At 41.5% G+C, this 23,322-nt stretch overlaps 1 protein-coding gene across 2 annotated transcripts in view; it reads left to right on the top strand.

Annotated features, from left to right (window-relative positions):
- The first annotated feature begins 14,600 nt into the window (after window positions 1-14,600).
- Window positions 14,601-23,322, top strand: part of CRACD (capping protein inhibiting regulator of actin dynamics) — a 280,222-nt gene continuing 271,500 nt past the window's right edge. For both annotated transcript variants that reach the window (XM_071093394.1, XM_071093397.1), the window contains exon 1: window positions 14,601-14,746. The gene's annotated coding sequence lies outside the window, so the exon portion shown is untranslated. The remainder of the gene's footprint in view (window positions 14,747-23,322) is intronic.

Genomic DNA, 23,322 nt, shown 5'->3' on the forward strand with positions numbered 1-23,322 from the left:
TCCACTAGGTTCTTTAGACAATTGATTCTATCATCTGTCCCTTATCTATAATTTCATCACCTTCACTTTCTTTTTTAATGTTTGTCTATTTATTTATTTAGAGACGGGGTCTCGCTCTGTTGCCAGGCTGGAGTGCAGTGGCATGATCTTGGCTCACTGCAGCCTCCACCTCCTGAGTTCAAGCCATTCTCCTGCCTCCCAAGGAGCTGGGACTACAGATGCACACCACCACAACCAGCTAATTTTTGTATTTTTAATAGAGATGGGGTTTCACCATGTTGGCCAGGATGGTCTCAATCTCTTGATCTCATGATCCACCCGCCTCAGCCTCTCAAAGTGCTGGGATTACAAGCATGAACCACCACTCCTGGCCCATCACCCTCACTTTCTACTTTACCATAGACATCATTGTCCTTGCACATCCCCTAAATTCTTGTCCTTCTGATCTGAAAAATACTGTTTATCTCCAGTTACTCCAGCTGCTTGCATCTATACTCACTGACTCTTTTTACTTTAAATTTATGGCCCAGAAAATCAAAGGCCCACAGCACTGTGTGGCAATCCTTATACATTGTCCTGGTCAATTCACACTTAACCTCTCCCCAACAAGTATTCTCCTCTTTATTCAGATCTTCTATTCTCTCACTTTGTTTCTTTTTTTACTATGAGAAAATGGAAACAATAGAAAAGAACTTTCTCACTCTCCAAATCTATCAGTGTGTTCTCTATCCAACTAATTTTCTTTATTCTTATTAAGACATGAACCATCTCCACCCTTTAGCCATTCTGTCTAGCTGTGATCAGTAGCCATCTCTTCTACTAAAAAGACTTCTGCCAGGTATGGTGGCTTAGCCTAGAATTCCAGCACTTTGGGAGGCTGAGGCAGGAGGATCACTTGAGCTCAGGAGTTCGAGACCAGGGCAATATAGGGAGACCTAATCCAGAAAATTTTTTGAAAATTAGCTGGGCATGGTGGCGTGTGCTTGTAGTCCCAGCTATTTGGGAGGCTGACGTGGGAGGACCACTTGAGCCTAGGAAGTTGAGGCTGCAGTGAGCCGCGATTGTTCCACTGCACTTTAGCCTGAACACAGTGAGAGACCGTCTCAAATTTAAAAAAACGAAAAAAAAAAAAAAACACATTCCTGAGTCATTTTTGCTCTATTGGCTACTTGCATATATACCTCCCATTTTTAATCTCCCATTTTAAAACCTTCCAAGGCCCTACCATTCCATTTTTGTATGCTTTATAGCAAAAATTCCCAGAAAAGAGTTATCTAACTCATGTCATCTCCCCCTTAACACCCACCTTTCTTTCTTGAACTACTCCAATCATGCTTACATTCCCATTACTCCAGTGAAACAGTTCTTATCAAGACACTATCCCCATGTTGTCAAATCCGATGGATCATCATCAGTCTTCTATTTACTCCATTTCTCAGCAGCATTTGACATACTGATTTTTCCATTTTTTAAAAAAAAATTTCTTTAGCCAGGCGTGGTGGCTCACACTTGTAATACCAACACTTTGGGAGGTCAAGGCAGGTGGATCACCTGAAGTAAGGCATTCTAGACCAGCCTAGCCAACAGAGTGAAACCCCATCTCTACTAAGAATACAAAAAGTAGCCAGGTGTGGTGGCAGGTATCTGTAATCCCAGCTACTCGGGAGGCTGAGGCAGGAGAATTGCTTGAACCTGGGAGGTGGAGGTTGCAGTGAGCCGAGATCGCACCATTGCACTCCAGCTTGCACACCAAGAGCAAAACCCTGTCTCAAAAAAACAAAAACAAACAAAAATAATGACCAGATGTGGTGGCTCACACCTGTAATCTCAGCACTTTGGGAGTCCGAGGCAGGTGGATCACTTGAGGTCAGGAGTTTGAGACCAGCCTGGCCAACATGGTGAAACCCCATCTCTACTAAAAATACAAAATTAGCTGGGTGCAGTGGCACACGCTTGTAGTCCCAGCTATTCGGGAGGCTAAGACAGAAGAATTGCTTGAACCCTGGAGGCAGAGGCCGTAGTGAGCCGAGATGGCGCCACTGCACTCCAGCCTGGGCAAGACAGAGCAAGATTCCAACTCAATAAAACAAAACAAAACAAACCATATTCTTCATTTTGCCTCCCCAATACCAAACCATCCGGGGTCTTCTTACTGGTTTTTCAGTTTCTTTTATTATATTCACTAACATTTCCTGACTTTTTTTTTTTTCATTTGATGAGGATTTTTTTTGTGTGGTAAATATCATACAGAGTATCATTTTACCCATTTTTAAGTCTACAGTTCGGTAGTGTTAGGTTTATTCACATGGTTGTGAAATATCTTCTCAACTTTTAAATGTAGGAGTATCCTAGGGTCTTAGTTCATCTCTACTTACTCTCTTGTTAACTTCAGAATTTATCTCTTCGGTTTCTGCCTTTTCTTCTGAATTCTAGACACATATATCTAAGTATTTGCATTAGTTCTTTCTTACATTGCTCTAAAGATACTACCTGAGACTGGAAAGTTTATAAAGAAAGGAGATTTAATTGATTCACAGTTCCACATGGGTGGGGAGGCCTCAGGAAACTTGCAATCATGGCGGAAGGCGAAGGGGAAGCAAGGCACATCTCACATGGTGGCAGCAGAGACAGAGAGAGAGCGAGAGCACGAGCACAAAGAGGGCAGTACCACACACTCTTAAACCATCAGCTTGTGAGAACTCACTATCATGAGAACAGCATGGGGAAAATCTGCCCCCATGAACCAATCACCTCCACCAGGTCTCTCCCTCCATACATGGGGATTACAATCCGAGATGAGATTTGGGTGGGGGACACAGCAAAACCATATCAGTACCTATTCAATATCTCCACTTAAATAACCCAAAGTCACACTAAACAGCTAAGTGAATTGTACCGCCATTGTATTAGTCTGTTCTCGCACTGCTATAAAGAAATACCTGAGACGGGGTAATTTATAAACAAAAGAAGTTTGATTGGCCACAGTTCTGCCAGATGCAGGAAGCATGGCACTGGCATCTGCTTCTGAGGAGGCTTCAGGGAGCTTGTACTCATGGTGGAAGGCAAAGCGAGAGCAGGCCTCTTACATGGCAGGAGCAGGACTGAGAGAGAGCAGAGAGGTGATACACACTTTTAAACAGCCAGACCTCATGAGAACTCACTCACTATACAGAACCAAGGGGTAAATAGTGCTAGACCATTAATGAGAACTTTGCCCCCATGAACCAATCACCTCCCACCCAGCTGCACCTCCAGCATCAAGGACAAGACTTCGACACTTGCTTAATCCAAACAACAGGCTAGAACCAAACCTGTTCAATCAGTCTCATACAGCATTTAATTAAGGTGAATATCAATAGGATTCCAAGCAGCAAGAAGAGGCCAGTTTGCAAGATTAGCTTCATTCATGCCTCCCAGGAGCCTAGACATAGCCAACTGTGAACACCCACCATTGCGAGAGCAGAGGGTGTTATTTTATTCATCCAGAATGTAGTCTAAAGCCAATCTGTTACCCATCATAACACATGCAGTTTAGGCTGACCTGAGAATCTCGGATGCCATTGACAAGCAGACAATAGATGAGCTAGAAAGCAGCACTCGTCCACAGTTGAGAGAGTCCATGGCTCTGTATCCCCTATGTACAAACATATAACCCAAAAGGTCACCAGTCACTCCAGTTTGGGTTTTGTGGATCATGGGCTGGTTAAGACACATGGACTATCTGGGTGTGGTGGCTCACACCTGTAATCCCAGCACTTTAGGAGGCCAAGGTGGGTGGATCACCTGAGGTCAGGGGTTCGAGACCAGCCTGGCCAATGTGGTGAAACCCCGACTCTACTAAAAATACAAATATTAGCCAGGAATGATGGTGCACACCTGTCGTTCCAGTTGCTCAGGAGTCTGAGGCAGGAGAATTGCTTGAACCAGGAGGCAGAGGTTGCAGTGAGCCAAGATTACACCACTGCACTCCAGCTTGGATGACAAGAATGAAACTCCATCTCAAAAAAAAAAAGACAAAGACACATGGACTATGTCACTGAGTAGTTGCAGCCTTGATAGTCACACATGGCACCACCCAAAGCTGCTCCGCAGAGAGGAGGTGCATATGAATTTGTATCCATCAGATCGAAAAAACACTGTGCTAGTCTGTGTGTCTGTACGTGCACAAGGTGGAGTCCATGTTTGGGGGCTGCCATTAACAGCAATAGGTACAGCAAAATGGTTCAAGAGCAGCCACACCCACATGAGTTTGTTTTCATAGCACGTGGACAGGGATGACAGATACGGCAGCAGGTCAGATTGCCTGCCACTGCAGTTTCTTGCCTCAGGCAGACCATATGATTTGTCGCCAGACTGCAATGTAGGATCTAGGGGACAAAGAGAGCATTCATTGCTACCGGTTTGTGCCCTGCTCAAAAAATGCTGATTTGTGGGTTAGCTGATATAAAGGACCAAATAGAATGCCCAAGTGAGACACATACTGTCTCCAAAAACATCCAATAGAGAGATGAGCCTCCTTTTTGATGTTGGGGGCCCAGAGATAAGGGTCTCCCCAATACTGTTCCCTGGGTGTCAGAAGCATCATGAATCTGCCTACATTATCCCAGAAAACTTGACTAGGCAAGCAACCCTCTGAATATTGTTGGGGACTACCAGCCACCTCTGCTGGTGTAGGTATGGCAACACCCCAGCCAGAGGCACTGAGATAGGCTTATTTTATTTTATTTGATAAGAGACAGGGTCTTAGCTGGGCACAGTGGCTCACACCTGTAATCCTAGCACTTTGGGAGGCCAGGGTGGGCAGATCACTTGAGGTCAAGAGTTCAAGACCAGCCTGACCAAAATGGTGAAACCCTGTCTCTACTAAAAATGCAAAAATTAGCCAGGCATGGTGGTGTGTGCCTGTGGTCCCAGTTGTTGGGGAGACTGAGGCACAAGAATTGCTTAAACCTGGGAGGTGGAGGTTGCAGTGAGCTGAGATTGTACCATTGCACTCCAGCCTGGGCAACAGAGCAAGACTCTGTCAAAAAACAAAAGAGGGTCTCACTCTGTTGCCCACGCTGGAGCCCAATCATAGCTCAGTGCGGCCTCGTACTCCTGGGCTTAAGCAATCCTCCCGCCTCAGCCTCCTGAGTAGCTAAGACTACAGGCTCATACCACCATGCCTGGCAAATTTTTAAATTTTTTTTTATTGAGATGAGGTCTCGTTATGTTACCCAGGCTGGTCTCAAACTCCTGGCCTCAAGTGATTCTTCCGCCTCAGGCTCCCAAAGTGCTGGGATTACAGGTGTGAGCTGTGCCTGGCCTGAGACTGAGGCTTCTGACTTACCAACCAACAGGACATCAACTATATGGTAAAAACTTTTAAATCAGAGGGTAGAGGCACTCATGATCACGTGCTGCCGACAAATGGCAGGGAGTTTGTCTCAGTAGCACATCTCTGCTTTATCTCTTCCCTGCTTGGGATAACCCTCTTGGGCACTTATGGGATGTGAAGTATAAATATATAACACATCAATTCCTATTATATGTTCAGATGTACAAGCAACAAAAGTAGAATGAATGAATTCGAGAGGTCCTCCCCATAAGGTCACATTAGCTCCCTTACCTCACCTCAAACCCTACCCACGTCCCATGAGTTAAATCTGAGTACCACTGGACCCGGTAGGATGGCGATTCGGTTGCCTGAATCCAGAAGAGCCAGAGAAATGTGAGTCTCTCCCCTCCTTGAAGTACCTCAGTATATTCATACAGTGTGTATGTCCTCTTTGGAGACAGGGAGACCTAGACCCAATCATTTGGTTCCTTAAAGTAGCAGGACTTTCCTAAACTCAGGAAAGAGAAGGAGGGAGAGATTTTCTAGTGCAGCAGGAGAAGGTAGCTCCTCCCTGGTAAGCAAAGCTTTTTGTTTACTTTTTTTTTGAGACAAGGTCTCACACTGTCCCCCAGGCTGGAATGCAGTGAATGGTGTGATCTTGGCTCATTACAACCCCAGCCTCCCAGGTTCAAGTGATCTTCCCATCCCAGGTTCCCAAGTAGTTGGGACTACAGGTACGTGCTACCATGCCTGGCTAATTTTTTTTTTTTGTGTGTGTGTGTGTGTGTGTGCGTGTGTGTGTGTGTTGTTTTGTTTTTTTTGTAGAGATAGGGTTTTGCCATGTTGCCCAGGATGGTCTCGAACTCCTGGGCTCAAGGGATCCACTCACCTCTGCCTCCCAAAGTGTTTGGATTACAGTTGTGAGCCACCATGTCCAGCCTGTGTTTACTTTTAATTTCAAGTGGCTGGCAATGGTTAATGGTCCAGACTCAACCAAACAAACCCAAAATTTCATATCCTTACTGTTGGCACCATTTATTTCCACTTTGGAAACCCCTTGACACAGCCATATTGTCTTTTGACTGGAGCCACAGGGCTTGCTGCCCATTGTCGTGATAAAATCCCCTCCTTACCCTGTCTGAGGAGGAGAGCACCATGAGGCGGCTTGTTTCAATGCTTCCTCTCATTGCTCATTCTCTAAACATTCATTAACAGGTAGGACAGTCGGGGATTCCTATTTCTTCCCCCTCACCCAACACTTGGGCAACAGCACTCACTACCAGATCCTGCGCAATCTTCCCACATCCTCTGACCTTATCCTTTCTCTTCTCAGTAGCAAGTACTCTGTCAGCAGCCTATCCTTGTTGCCCAAATGGTAAAGAACTATCTGAGATTCTACCCTGCTTGCAAACTAGCAAGGTAGCCTGCCACAGTTTCCTGAATGCTAGCAGAAGACCCAAGATTTCTGGGTCAGAGACAAAGTTCCTTGCTACTGCACAGCGGGTAGCATGAGTTTTGCACCAGTTCCTCATGTCACCAAATCCCAAAGGGACAATGCAAGTCAGCCTAGATGGATACTGCCATGTAGTGTATACTGCCCATGTAGAGTATACATCACAGGCTAAAGAACTGGAACTCAGGAAAACTCAGCCTTCTTTCTACAAGGGGCTGCAGGCAAATCTGCCCCAACTTTACCCTGGGAGGAGACAGCAAACAAATATCCCTGCTTGGGGATGACATTATCTCTTTCTCCTAAAACTGTTTGCTATACAAATATTCTGGAAAAGACAGTCTAGGAAAAACTGCCAGAGCCTTTGCTCAAAAGATATGCAGAAACAAGAGGATTAGTCGAAAAATTTCCCCCCAAAATGTTACATTTTTTATTTTGGTAAAATACACATGAAATTTACCATTTTAACAATTTTTAAGTGTACTACTCTGTGGCATTGACTACATTCACAATGTTGTACAACTATCACCACTATCCATTGCCCGAACTATAATATTATTTTTAATGCACCACTGGTTTTTATTTTCTAGTACTTTACTGAGATTTAAAAATCTATGCTCAGAAGTGGGGCTGACCTACAGTTTCCTGTCGAGTGCAAGCAGCACGCTCTGGCTTTGATGTCATAGTAGCCTAGCTTCCAAGAACGAATGGTAAAACCTCTCTCTTCCCATGTTCTGGAATTCTTTGCATTACATAGGACTGACTCAGAAAATCACCTGGGTGGGTGTCTTTTTTAGAGGAAACTATCTGACTACCTTTTCAATTTCTTCTACAAATTAGATTTTCTCCCCCTCCTTAAGTCAGCTTGGTAATTAAATTTTTTCTGGAAAATTTTCTAATGTACATTTTAAAAGGTCATCCATACTTTAGTTATCTTTTTCTTGTGAGATGTTTATTTCTTGTACCTCTTGACTGATAGATCAGAAATAAATCAATCTTTCTTTCTTTTCTTTCTTTCTTTTACTTCCTCCCTCCCTCCCTCCCTCCTTCCTTTCTCTTTCTTTTTCTTTCTCTTTCTTTCCCTCCCTCCCTCCCTTCTTCCTCCCTCCCTCCCTTCCTCCTCCTCCTCCCCTCCCTCCCTCCCTTCCTTCCCTTTCTCTCTCTCTCTCTCTCTCTCTCTCTCTCTCTGTCTCTCCACCCCCCACTCCTCCCTCCCTCCCTTCCTCCCCCTTTCCCTCTTCTTCCTTTTTTGGTCTTGCTGTTGCCCAGATCGGAGTGCAGTGGTGTGGTTATGGCTCCTGCAGCCTTGAACTTTGGGACTCAAGTGATCCTCCCACCTCAGCCTCCTCAGTAGCTGGGACTACAGGTATGTGCCACCACACCTGGTTTTTAAAAAAAATTTTGGTAGAGACAGGGTCTCTCTATGTTGCCCAGACTGGCCTCAAACTCCTGGGCTCAAGCAGTCCTCCTGCCTCAATCTCCCAAAGTGTTGAGATTACAGGCATGAGCCACTGCACCCGGCTGTGTTTTTTGTTTTGTTTTGTTTTCCTAAGAATCAACTTTTAATTTTGTTGGTAAAATCTACTGTTCGATTTGTTTTCTATTTCATTAACTCCTGCTTTCATTCCTTCCTTCCTTCTGCTTTCTTTTTCTTTTGTTCACATTCTTGAGTTATATGTTCAGTTTATTTTTAATCTCCATTATTTTCTAATTAATGCATTAAAGGCTACAAAATTTCCTCTGAGAACCTCTTGGACTGTACCCCCACAGGATTTTTTTGGTCATTAGCTTTTGGCATTACTTTCTAAGTAGATTCCAACTTCAGTTCTGGATTATTCTTTATTGGGGTCACCATGTAACTTATCATCCAAATTGGGACACTTTGGAGAGCAAAATACAGTTATGCATCACTTAACTACAGAAAATTTGTTGTTCTGAGAAATTTGCCATTAGGAGATTTCATCATGTGTGAACATCATGGAGTGTACTTACACAAACCTAGGTGGTGCCTACTACACACCTAGGGTAGGTACATGATATAGCCTATTGCTCCTAAGTTACAAACCTGTACAGCATATTACTGTACAGAATATTGTAGGCAATTATAATATAATGGTATTTGTGTATCTAAACATAGAAAAGGCACAGTAAAAATACAGTATTGTAATCTTATGGGACCACTGTTGTATATACAGTTCTTCATTGGCTAAAATACCATTTTGCAGTGCATGACAGTATATGTGTTATGTGAGGAAAATAAGTGTTAACTGAGGCTCTCCTGGGTGAACTGGAAAGTATGTTCACCCTATTTTTAATAAAAAAGTTATTTATTTAAAAGGAAGTTTTAAAGTTTTTAAGTAGATAGGATTTTGTCACAACCTTCTAACTTACTGAATTTTGATTAAGGAATGTGGCCTGTATGGATTTTGCTTTTTGAAATTTGTTATGCTTTGGTTTAACACTTGCTTAACTTTTGTGATCATTCCAAAAATTTTTGTGCAAAATGCATATTTTTCGTCTGTTGGGTATGCTCTTCTTATCTTTTTGTTGTTGTTGTTGTTGATTTTTGAGACAGGGTCCTGCTTGGTTGCCCAGGCTGAAGTGTGATTAGAGTTCACTGCAGCCTCAAACTCCTGGGCTCATGGGATCCTCCCTGCTCAGTGTCTGGAGCAGCTGGGACTAAAGAGCTAAAAGATACCAAGTTTGTGAATTCTCCCTATAATTATCTTTGTCTACTTGATAAGTTAATTCCAAGAAAAAATATCTCTCACTGTGAGAGTAGAGTTCTTTCCTTTTCCTTTTATTTCAGCTTTTGCCTTAAATATAGTATGTTCCTTGACTTATGATGGGATTATGTCCTGATACACCCATTGTAAGATGAAAATATCCCTAAGTTGAAAATGCATTTAATACCTCTAGCCTACTAAACATTATAACTTAGTGTAGCCTACCTTAAATGTCCTCAGAACACTCACATTAGTTGGACAAAATCATCTACCACAAATCTATTTTATAATAAAGTGTTGGCTATCTCATGAAGTTTATTGAATACTGTAGTGAAAGTGAAAAACAGAATGGTTTCATAGCATCATAAAGTTGAAACAACATAAATCAAATCATCCTAAGTTGGGAACTATCTGTAGTTTATTAAAGCAATAATTTTATTAACTTTTTTTACTATTTAAGGAATTTTAATTAAAGCAAGAATTTTATTTTACTGTTCACTGTTTAAGGAATTTTAATTAAAGCAAGAATTTTATTTTTATTAATTTATTTTTCACTCTGCCAGTAATTTAAAAGCTCTGTTGTTAGATACATACATTTTAGGACTGCTACATATTTTTTGTTGGCTTGCAACTTTTAGCACTTATACTTTTTACCCTGAAATCTCTTTTATCAGACACTAATATTGCAACTTATGCTGTCTTCTATTTTGTAACAACTTTATTGAGATGTAAGTTATATGCCATAAAATTCACCCACTTAAATTACATGATTTGATGACTTTTAGTATATTTACAGAATTGTGCAGCTGTTATTGCAATTTTAGAACATTTTCATCATCACCAAAAGAAGTCCCACACTGGCAGGGCACAGTGGCTCATGCCTATAGTCCCCGCACTTTGGGAGGCTGAGGCAGGTGGATCACTTGAGCCCAGGATTTCAAGACAAGCTTGGACAACACAGAGAAACCCCACGTCTACAAAAAAAAAAAAAAAAAAAAAAAAAATTAGCTGGGTGTGGTGGCATGTGCCTATAGTCCCAGCTACTTGGAGGTGGAGGTGGGAGGATCACTTGAGCCCAGGAGGCAGAGGTTCTAATAAGCCAAGATCACACCACTGCCCTACAGCCTGGATGACAGAGCAAGACTGTGTCTCAAAAACAAAACAAAACAAAACAAAAAAAACACACACACAGAAAAGAAAAGAAAAGAAAAGAAACCCCATACCCACCATACCCATTAACAGTCACTCTCCATTTACCCCAACTCCTCCTCCCCACAATCATAATCTACTACTATCTCTATAAATTCGACTGTCTGGACATTGATGCAAATGAAGTCATATCACATGTGGTCTTTAGAGTCTGGTTTCTTTCACTTAGCATAATGTTTTCAAGGTTCACCCATGTTGCATGCAAGGTTCATGCAGGTAGCGTGTATCTATCAGTCAGTACTTCCTTCCTTTCTATTGCCAAATAATATTCCACTGCATGGATATCCACATTTTGTTTAATACAGTCATTAGTTGATGGACATTTGAGTTGTTTCCACTTTTTGGCCATTCTAAATAATGCTGTTATAAACACTCATGTATACGTTTTTGTGTGGATATGTTTTCATTTCTCTTGGGTATGTATCTAGGAGTAGAATTGCTGGGTCATTGGTTATTCTACCATCAGAATATATGAAGTTTCCAGTTTCTCTATGTCCTCACCGACACTTGTGATTATTTGTCTTTTTTTATTATGACCACCCTAGGTGTGAAGTGGTGTTTCATTGTGATTTGGATTTGCAGTTCCCTGACGGTTAATGATGTTAAGCATCTTTTCATTTGCTTATTGGTCATTTGTGTATTTTCATTGGAGAAACGGCCATTCAAATCCTTTGACCATCATAAAATTGGGTTATTTGTGTTTTTATTATTGAGTGTTATGAGTTCTTTATGTATTCTCTATACAAGTCCCTTGTTAGATACAATATATGATTTGTAAATGTATTGTCCAATTCCGAGCATCATAGTTTCACTCACTTGATGATACCATGTGCAACATAAAGTTACACATTTTGATATTGTTTATTTTTCTCTTGCGTTCCTTGTGTTTTTGATGTCACATCTTAGAAACCATTGTCTAACTTAAGGACATGATTTATGCCTGTATTTTCTTCTAGGCGTTTTATAGTTTTAGCTCTTACCTTTAGATCTATGATCCATTTGAGTTAATTTTTTATATAGTGAGATAGGGGTCCAAATTGATTATTTTGCATAAAGATTTGCAGTTGTCTCCATGTTTTCTTCTGTTAGTATTTGCCTATTATATTTTTCCATTACTTAATTTTCAGACACAATAATAATGATAATTTAAAATATATGTGAAATTGAACTGTTATTCCCATTTTACTAATTTGAGGAAATATCTGAAGTTAATTGAATTATCCAGTGGACTCATGCTGAGGGACAGAAAGTCATGGAAAGGGATGATACACACACATGGTGGATTACAGAAAGGAGAGGCTTTTGAAGTCCTTGGTCTAATTCAGCGTTTCTTAACCTTAGCACTATTGTCAATTGGGGCTGGATAATTCTTGGTTGTGGGGGCTGTTCTGGGCATTGTAAGATTCTTAGCAGCATCTCTGGCTTCTACCCAGTAGAAGCCCAGTAGTAGCACCTGCCATCCCCAGTGTAGACTACCAAAAATGTGTCCAAGACACTGCCAAATGTCTCCTACAATGCAAGTATCCCTAGAGCTGAAACTACTGGTCTAACTATGAAATTTATTTCCCACGTATTTTCTATAACCCGTCACACAGCAGTTAAATGGTTAAGTGTTAAAAAAAAAAATTCTAGATGTTCTGCATCTTTGTGTGTGTGTGTGTGTGTGTGTGTGTGTGTGTGTGAGATGGCCTCTGAAAAATGTTTCCACTGGTGGGCAGTTAGCTATCAAAAAAGTGGACTGATACTTGCGGTTAGGGTGCCACGCAATCTTGTTATAGCCCTGGATATAGTTGCTATGAACCAATGTATTTGAAAAGTGAGGGAGAAAAGCACCTGTCAAAAGTGGTGCCTGATTGATTCCAATTTCTGAGGCCCATGAGACGCTAAGTCTAGTTGTTAGAATGCTCTAATATGAGCATCATTTCTCCAGAACTCCGGCAATATTTTTTGGGTGTATATCAATTGGGGTGCCTTGTCCTACAAAATGAAAAGATAGTAGACCTACATTTGACTTATGAACATTTGAATTTTTATATGAACATTTGTGTGTGTTTTCATGTAGATGGCAAGACCATAATATATACCAAGAACATGATCCCAGCTACATGTTCTGCGTAGATTTGATTTTTGGCTTCTGGGAACTTCTTTTTTTTTTTTTTTTTCTTTTTATTTTGAGATGGAGTTTCTCTCTTGTCCAGGCTGGTGTGCAGTGGCGCGATCTCAGCTCACTGCAACCTCTGTGGCCCGGGTTCAAGCGATTCTCCTGCTCCTGAGTAACTGGGATTACAGGGATGCGCCACTACACCCAGCTAAGTTTTGTATTTTCAGTAGAGACGGGGTTTCGCCAAGTTGTCCAGGCTGGTCTTGAACTCCCGACCTCAGGTGATCCGCCCGCCTTGGCCTCCCAAAGTGCTGGGATTACAGGTATGAGCCACCGCGCCCGGTCAGCTTCTGGGAACTTCTATCGCTACTAGAATCAAATCAAAAGAAATCTGTTCAACCCTTTCTAAAACTCTACATTATTCTAATTTGGAATAAAGCAGACATAGTTTAGGATATGTACGCACTAAACTAAATAGCTATAGTCACCAAAATACAACTTCATATATTATACTGATATTTGATTTAAATGTTTATCTAGAATAAACCAGTTGGATAAGGTAACATGCCCTAGATTCTCCTAGTCGGAACGTTGCTCCTTTAAGTCATGCAGTAAAATTACTAGTGCTTGGCCAACAAGGTGAAACCCCTTCTCTACTAAAAATACAAAAATTAGCTGGGTGTGGTGGCGGGCGCCTGTAATCCCAGCTACTCAGAAGGCCGTGGCAAGAAAATCGCTTGAACCCGAGAGTCGCAGGTTGCAGTGAGCCGAGATCGCGCCACTGCACTCCAGCCTGCGCAATGAGAGAAACTCCATCTCAAAAAAGAAAAGAAAAAAGAAATCACTAGTGCTGTTTTTGGCATTTGGGACATCTGGCTCAATACTGGGTATATTTTAGGGCTATATTTCGTATTTTGTATCTTTGGTCGTTTTGCTTTAAAATTTCCTGTTTAATAATGATACTCAATTATTTTTAGCATCCTTGCATATATAGTAAACTAAAGAGATCTCCAGAGACTGATTTCCAGTAGTTGCATTGGCATAGTGATAGCAAAAAGTATGAAGGAAAAGTATTGTTCTCTTCGTTAGCCCACAAAAGGAGAAGATAAGTAATTATTTTGCTTAAAGCATAAATAATCAATATTTAATTTCATTATGGCTGGGGACAATAATGCCCAATGTCAATGTCACTCCGTTCAGATGTACAGCGACTCAGCAAAGCAATTTCTAGCCTTTCTATTTCTAGGTGGCATTTTCCAACTTACTCAACTCTCAGGAGTCCCAGTGCCATTTATTATGGTTGGGACTCCGCAGGGCGAAACTTCCCCTGGGTTCCCGGTATCTCTTATTAGTGTGGCTACTGCGCGTAACAGGGGCCGAATTCGCATCCGGTGGGGTGGTGACTGATGGTCCAATGTTCTTGCCCCACGCAGGATGAGCCTCGCTGTGAGCCCACCACTGTAACCTCAGACCCCACGCGTTCAGCCCTCCCTCGAGTCAGGCTTTGCAGGAGCCGGGGGGCACTGGTCAACCCCACGCCCCTCCTTCGGGCCCGCTCCAGGTTTCTGGGCACCCCTGGGGAGGGGAGCCATCCGGTGCGCGCCACTCCCGGAGGGCGCGAGAAGGAAGCCGGCGCCTCGCGCTCAGCGGTCCTTGGGCTAAGCCGGGCGGGGCGGCGGCGCGGGTCCGAGCGCCCGGGGCGCCGGCGGAGCATGTGACCACGCCTCGCGGGGCCGGGCGCGCAGTGCCGCGCGGTGGCGGCAGTGGGGAGAGCAATGGAGGCCACGGCCGACTGAGAGGCGGGTGCGCTGCTGGTGCTGCTGCCGCGGCGGTTGCTGATGCGGAGGCTGCAGCGCGCAGTGCCGCCGAGTCCGCCGCCCGCCCGGGACCGCCGGTCGCCGGCCAGCCGCTCTGCCAGCCGGAGCGCCAGGCAGGGACCTCAGGTGAGCGCCTGCTCGGCCCGCGGCCGGAACCAGACAATGGGGACAGGGGCGGGCTTTTCCCCTCCACTCGTGCCCCTCTGGGCCGGGCCCCCGCGGCGGCCCGGGACTCCAGGGGACCTGGCCCCGGGGGCGTGGGCTCGGCGCGGCGGGCGGTGGACTTCAGGGCGGCGTCCCAGCGTGGGAGGTGCGGACCCTTCCCGAGGAACCTGCGCGCGGCTTGCGCGCTTTGGAACCTGCCGCCAGGCTGCGCCCCGGGAACTTGCGGAGAACATGGGACCTCGCCTGCCTTCTCCCCTTACCGCGCCTCGGCATCCTGTCCCCGAGTCCCTGGCTCGGTCCCGACCGCGGCGGGGGCCAGAGCCAGACCTCGCCGTCCGGGATCGCGGACGCTGTTCGGGCTGAGCCCTCTCCCCACCGCCCCCAGAGCTGCATTGCTTTGTTTAACCTCTGCCAGACCGTTTCGCACAAACTCTTGTTGCCCCAATTCTGATGAGCCGCCAGTTTGATGGCTGAGGCAAGACAAAGGTTTCCCCTGTTTACCAAGGGCCGGGGCCAGGAGACTGCGCGCTGCCCGTGGTGTAAAATGTGTTTTCCTTATCTTCGGCCAGGGCTTGTTGCGATGGTTTTCCTGGCGCTATAACCGTCCTTTCTTGCAGAGCTCTGTAGTGGCGAGATTGGACCTCCTAACCCTACGGATACGGTGGGTGGGGTATGGCTTTTCTTTTTTTTTTTTTCATGATTATCAGTAAACAGAAGCCGACTTTGAATTTTATAATATGTGTTCTTGAGTTAGAGACATCGTAATCATTTTCTGAATTCTGAATTTTAAGAGAGGATATATATTTCAAGACAGATTCAGTGGAGGGGGATGGGGAAGAAAACCCAGTAAGTACGACCATGTGTTGTGAAATTTTAATACGATTTTAGGAATAATGGCTGGGAAACTGATCTGGTGTAGGTGAGGGAGGGAGTGTGTGTGTGTGCGTGTGTGTGTATGTGTGTGTATTGGGGGTGGTAAGTGGTGGTGGCGGCGAGGGAGTGGTTAGAATACAAAGGATAAGGCAGTTTTAGAAAAAGATTCTTAGTAAATATCCTGTGGCAAATTTTTGATTCATTAAGTGGTGAGTTAAATCAATGTTTCCTTTTAAAATCACCTGTAGTAATTGTGAAATTGTATAAAAAATGGTTTACAGTTCTTTGGCATTGTTTGTGACTCAGGAATCTGAATAAAACAGTCAATTTTGAGTAATTTTTAGAAAGTCAACAAAGAAAAGAGTCCTTCACTACTATCGCCTTTATCCTTTGGGAAAAGGGAATCCTTGTTCAGTATATTCAAGAGAAAATTGCCTATATGAAAAAAATTTCAAAGGCAGCTTTGAAAAAGAAACATTTTGAAAAATGTAATATGGTTGCATTACAGATCACTTCAACTCAGAAGTGGGCAGGGAAAAAATCATGCTACTGGATCGCCCTTTCCACTGTTGATTATTTAAAATGCATTTTATTCAAAAGCTTAATTTTGCAGTCATCTCTAACACATTGAGAAACTTTCACTCTAAAGACTTAGCAGTACTTACCGACCACTGAATTTGGAGGAGGAAGCTAACACCAACTTGACAATAGGCAATTGGTGTGAGAAACAAAAGCTAGCTCTTCATAATAGTTCATAGTTCTTCATAAACTACAAAGCACTATAATAAATGGAAGTTATTATTATCGCTAGATGAGGAAGCTGTGTTTTACAGTTTTTCTCTTACCCAATTTCAGACCAATTAGTTGACATTAATTTGAAATTCTCCAGGGCAAGAGACAATCTTTTAGTCTTTTTTTGTGGTCTATATTTCTGATCTGGCACACAGTAGGTGTTCAGTATGTAGTCGTGGAAAGAAAGAATGAATAGGTGAAAAAAATACAAGTGGTTAAAATGTGTACAGATGGAATTTGTTTATTTCTTTTTATTCAATGAACATTTACTGAAGGCCTACTGTGTGCCGAGAACTGTGCAGAGGTTTTCCACATATAGTTTATGAAAGCTTGGTGACCTTCCTTTTTCAGTCATAGTTGATGTGTGTTTCTTCCAAGAATGGGGCCTCTTGGGTGGTTTTTTTCATCGTTTTTAATCATCTCCGGTAACTGAGTAGCACAATAGAACATTTCACTTGTTGTATGTGCATGTAGTTTCTCACAATGGCCTGTGGGGAGGCAGGGCAGATATTATCATTCCCGTTTTGTAGGTGAGGAAATCCAGACATGGCGAGATTAAATGACTTGCCAGCTCCTTGCCACTAAAGCAACAATGCCAGGGACAGAAGCTGGATCTCACGCCCAGAGCTTTCTCCCATGAATCACACAACCTTCTCCAGGAGACACTGTACCCCCAGAAAATCACACTGGAATTAGACCTCATGAGAAAGTCTACCTTTTGGGTAACTTTTACCTAAAGAAAAGGTACATTTTGCAACCTAGTACTTATGGGAGTGGTTAAATACACAAGTTCTCGAGGTAGGTGATTGAATTTGAGCATTGACTTTACTAGCTACTAGCTCTGCATCCTTGACAAGTGATTTAATCTAAGCCTCAGTTTCCTCATCTGTAAAATGGAGGAAATAATCCTACTTAGAACATTTTTGTGAGGATCAAATAAAATAATGTGGGCATAGCACAATGTTTAGTACAAACTAAGCACTCAGTGTCAGCTAATTTTTATTTTCATTATTTTAATGTAAAGCAATGGCTTTTAAACTTTTTTTGTTTTTGTTTTTGTTTTTTAAGAGATGAGTTCTCACTGTGTTGCCCAGGCTGGTCTCAAGCAATCTTCCTGCCTTGGTCTCCCAAAATACTAGGATTACAGGTGTGAACCACTGCGCCCAGCCTAAACTTTTATTTTTGCACAGTAAGAGATGCATTTTACTTTGCCACCCAGTATACGATACGTTGTAAATATCTGTAATTTAAAAATTCATGAAGTAATGCTTAGACTTGGAATGTGCAGTGCATTCTTACATTTTTTATTCTATTTTATTTAAAAAATGCTGGTTGAGATCGCTAAATGATTTCACATCCCATTAATGGGTCAGGAACTACACTTTGAAAAGCACTTATGAAGGATAATCAGGTTAAGTGCATTTAAGAAAACTCTGTTGTTGAATCTTTATATTTTTTTCTTCGAATGGTTTACAACATCAGTTGGAATTTGAATACTAAATTACACTTAAAAATAGGTTCTTAAACATTTCTTGGGAATTACGATCATGTATTGAGTATTTATCATGGTCATGTTACTGTGTGCTAAGCAGTCTATTTATATATGTTATCTAATTTAGTTCTCACAACAGCCCTATAAGTAGGCCTTGTGTTTACATTTGATAATTGAAATTAAGACTCAGAGAGTTTTTTATTAACTTGCCCAAGGTCCTAAATTTAGAGAGGGATGAAGCAAAGATTCAAACTGAGTTCTCTCTGATCCTAAAGCCTGTCTGCCCTCTTAACCCCCACAGCTTTCTGTTGTTCCCTTATAGTGATTTCTGAAGATGTTTCCTTCCTTCCTTAACATAAATTTGATTGTCGATATTGAGAATTTACATTGTGGTACATCTTTTATAGTTTCCTTTGAAATGACTCATTTCAAGTCAGTTTTCAACTTGAGGAAGTTAAGGAAGCATAATGTAATTCTTTCTGGCTTTAGCTGGTCTTTGATGTAAATATTTTGTAATAGCTTCTCAGGTTTTTGTGATAGAGTCAATTAATTGGTCATTTTTATTGAGCACCCAAAGGTTTAATATATCTTCCTTAGAGACATGAAATAGCTGTGTAACTATAAAAATACTTCATTACGAATGAATGTCAGCTTTTGTTGAGGCACAAAATGAAGCCTTACGAGCTACAAAAGAGTACTTTATAGTGTATTGATTGGTCTTAAAATCACAAGGCAGTAAAAGTATTTACTTTGTAAAGTACTTTAAGAAACCACCACCAACTATCCTATTATCATTCATTTTTTGTTTGGTTTTTCAGTTCTTTACACGTTTCCTATGTGTATTTCTAGCAGTATTTTAATTTTGATATTTTGATATTTCTAGGACTTCCCTCTTTGAAACATATTGTCAAGAAGAATTAAGGTATTTTTAAGGAAATATATTTTATAAATAATACTTAGAATACACAAATAGATGCTTTTATATAAAATTTCACTTTTTTTTGCATTTATATCTTCTAGATTAAAACTCTTACGGTGTCTGGTTTGCATTATTGCTATTATATGTAGGAGTGTAACTCATAAATAACGTGATTACCAGGTGCCTAAAAATGTATAAATATGTCACTGCTCTTGTATTATAGCTTGGGATACTCCTATGTGCATGGGGCTTTAAACTTTTAACCATATATTTAAACAGTTTATTTGTTGAATTAAGGTTAGTGTTTTCAAAGCTGACAATTTAAAAATCTGAATTTGTGTAGATCATGATGATATGTTAGACAAAGAACAGCAGTTTCATGGTTTATGTGGTTTGAATAGCCATATGTTTCTGTTCATCAGTCATTTTTTATTAAGATGTGATGTAAACAAATATAGATATAGTTGCATTTGTTTTTGAACATCAGATTTCATCCTTAGGCTGGCCCTCAAAATATTACTTTGCCTCTAATGATATTGTGGACAGTTGCAGCAAGCCTGTGTTTTATGCTTATTTTATTAATTCTGTCTACCACTTGACCCTTAGTGGATTGTTACAGTTTTTGTGAGCATCAGGACATGGCCCACCTATTGAATGGTCATTGTCATTTGCATGTTCAGGCAGATACAAAACTTGGCTACCTTTACATTTTGTGTCCTGTTTATTCTTTTATTCATTTGTGTTTTTTTAAATTTATTTATTAGGGTCTTGCTCTGTCACCCAGACTGGAGTGCAGTGATGTAACCATGGCTCACTGCAGCCTCTACCTCCTGGGCTCAAGTGATCCTCCTAGCTCAGCCTCCTGAATAGCTGAGACCACAGGCACATGCCACCACATCTGGTTATTATTTTTTATAGAGATGTGGTCTCTCTCTGTTTCCTAGGCTGGTCATGAACTCTTGGGTTCAAGTGATCTACCTACCTTGCCTCAGCCTCCCAAAGTGCTGGGATTGCAAGCATGAGCTGCCACTCAGGGGCTCCTTTTTATCCTGATGTGAAAATTCATAGAAATAAGAACAAAATCAATGTAGATATTAATTTGTTCTGGTGGCTTTAAGGCAGATGCATATGCATATTTTAGGTTTACATAGATGTATAATTTTCACATATATATGAGAAGTACCAGATTATAAACTCTTCTCTAAAGTAAAAAAATACATTTTAAGTAACTCTGTGGAAAAGAAAAACTGAGTAACAACCCTGAAGAGATGTTTTTGTAGTCACATGTTATCAGACATATTTAAGAAGCCAAATAGAACAACCATATGTAAAAGCTTTTATATGTGAAAAAGTGATACCATTTAAAATGTCAAAAATGGAAACATAAATATTTCAGTCAGATTTTAACGTCTTCACCAAGTCTTTCAGGTGTTTTTAGTGTTTTTCAAGTGGCGTACTTTGGGGATTAAGACGAAATGTCAAAAAACTTGCTTTTGAAACTGGTACTGTATTCAATATGAAGTGAGGAAAAGACAGAAACTGCATCCCTGAAACACTTTAAAAAATATTTCAATCAGAAGTAAATACTTAGTCCACTAGAAACGGTTGTTAGAATGGAATTTAAGAGCAGGTAGCAACTGCTAAGAGGAATTCAAAAAAGGAAGGACAACTTGCTAAAAAGGCATTTTGGTTTGTACCAGGGAAGGTAAGAACGACCTTATCTGGAGGCCCAGTGGCCTCACCCCACTCACCTGGGGAGGGATTGGCTGGCAAGAAGGAAGATAAGGAGACAGGGAGGGGGAAACAGGTTACCTGAAAACTTGATTATTATTTAAATCTAGGATAAGCCAGATTCAAGGAATAATCTGTGAAAATTCTAGTATATAATTGTTAACCCTTTGTTAACAATGGGCTGTTTCCTCACTTGGGAGAAATTAAAAGGAGAGGCCATAGTCCCAAGATCACCATTTTTGAAAGAGGAAGCATCATTACTCCAAACGCCATTGCCAATACCATTTATGGTCTCAGGTGGGGGCCACAGCTAATGTTCTTAGGGAAGACTGTGACAGATCAGCAGGGCTATTAAGACACTGCTGAATTCCAGGCTGTCCTAAATGACTGCAGTCAGGATTTTTCTTCATTTTGAAAAGTTTTTAGTACATTTAGAATGACTTTTTCTCCACCAGAGTGTCATTGTGACAGAGGCAGTGGTCTTTCCTGGCTTTATTTATGATGCAGCTGGCCATGCAAGTTTGTGATGGGTTAACTGTCTTCTAGAGTTAATGAGGTCAGGGTCACAGGTTCAATTCTTGGGAAGGCCAGTTAGCTTTGCTTTGTTCTGTGAGCGCAAATTGTACTCTTAACCCAGGCCAGCCATCTGGTGAAGGCAGATCATTGATCACAAAGGCATTAATAAGCAAGACAGTGTGGGAGCAGCAGCCCGAACCTTTCTCATAGATGTTGAGTAATTAGAGAAACAATTCCAAAAGCATGTGCACGTTTGTATTATTTTTATAGCATGATCTTAATAGATAGAAGATAACATGGTTATCAAATATTTTTCTTTGCCATTTCTGTTGAACTTTCATCTGAACAGTTGTCTTTTCAAGTTATGATTTTTGAGCTGTCTCATTCATTCAGTAGTTATACTTATGTTCTGAGTATTCTTAATCTCCCTGGAGGTTTATAGGACAGTGACTGTGGCAGTGAGAACAGTCATGCTAAAAGCAGTACATCAGACCACTTAGTTGTTTACAAATCCAATTCCACTGAATTTAAAAAGTTTTTAAAAAGTAAAACACCATTTTGAATGAGGATGAACAGACTAGGAATTTTAAGAAAATGCTTTATACTTGTTCTAAGTAGACCTCCATGTGAAAATCTGTCATTCCTTTTATTAAAATAACTTCTAGTGTTAAGAGAGATATCAGAGATCACCTAGGCCTGTGCTGCCCTATGCAGTCCTGCTGGTCCCGTGTGGCTAGTCCGAATGCAGATGTGCTGTCAATTTAAATACATACTAGGGCCAGCGCTGTGGCTCACACCTGTAATCTCAGCCTTTGGGAGGCCAAGGCCAGGAATTCTAGACCAGCTGGGCAACATGGCAAAACCCTGTCTCTATCAAAAAAAAAGAAACAAAAAACCCTCCCCCTGAAAAACCGAAGTTAACTGGATATGGCAATGTGTGTCTGTGGTCCCAGTTACTTGGGGCTGAGGTGGGAGGATTGCTTGAGCTTAGGAGGTTGAGGCTACAGTGAGCCTGTCTCCAAAATAAAATAAAATAATAAAATAAAATAAAATAAATAAATAAAATAAAATAAAATAAAATAAAATAAAATAAAAAATAGTGCTGGGCCCCGTAGCTCATGCCTATAATCCCAACACTTTAGGAGACTGAGGCAGGTGGATCCCTTGAGCCCAGGAATTGGAGACCAGCCTGGGCAACAAGGTAAAGCTTCGTCTCTATTTTCTTTTTTAAAAAAACAATGTACTGGATTTGAAACATTTGGTGTGAAAAGAGAATGCAAAATATGGCATTAATAGTTTTTTAATGTTGATCCCATGTTGAAGTAATAGCTTTGACTATGTTGGATTGAATAAAATATTGTTAAAATTAATTTTACCATTTTTTACTTTTAAAATATTATCTACTGAGAAATTTAAAATTACATATTTGGCTGACATTTGTGGCTTGCATTATGTTTCTGTTGGGCAGCGCTGGTCTAGTCCCACCCTCATTTTACTGATGAGAAGGCTAAGGCTCAGAGGTGAAGTAACTGAGCTGAATTCTTTCCATTGCCTGTAGTCTCTCCCTGCTAATAGGTTAGGGGCTCAGGAAGAATGGAGCTCTGAACCACAAGAGGACCATTTAGTGCATGGCAGTTGTATGTTGCAAGATATGTGCCTAAGCCATTGCCTGTTAGGTGTTTACTAGTTGTGTGTGTGTATGTGTATATTCCCTGTGCCAGTTGTGTGTGTACACACATACACAGGGTGGAGGGCTTTGTTTATTTATAATGTTGACGTTTAGGCTTAGTTTTACCTTCCTCTGTAGGTCAGAGGTCTTGCATTAAAATATTAGACATTAACAGTTGTGACAGGGGTAAATAAGATATGGTGCTCATATAAGTCAGCACTTTCATGTACTTCTTATTACCAAGAGCATTTCAGATAGGTTTTTTTTTTTTTTTTGAGATGGAGTCTCACTCTGTCACTCTGGCTAGAATGCAGTGGCACAGTCTCAGCTCACTGCAACCTCTGTCCCCTAGGTTCAAGTGATTCTCCTGCCTCAGCCTCCCAAGTAGGTGGAATTACAGGTGTGCGCCACCACACCCGGCTCATTTTTTGTATTTTTAATAGAGATGGGGTTTCACCATGTTTGCCAAGCTGGTCTTGAACTCCTGACATCAAGTGATCCACCCACCTGAGCCTCCCAAAGTGCTAGGATTACAGGCATGAGCC

Source organism: Macaca nemestrina, chromosome 3 (genome assembly GCF_043159975.1).
Source record: "Macaca nemestrina isolate mMacNem1 chromosome 3, mMacNem.hap1, whole genome shotgun sequence".
Lineage (NCBI taxonomy): Eukaryota > Metazoa > Chordata > Mammalia > Primates > Cercopithecidae > Macaca > Macaca nemestrina.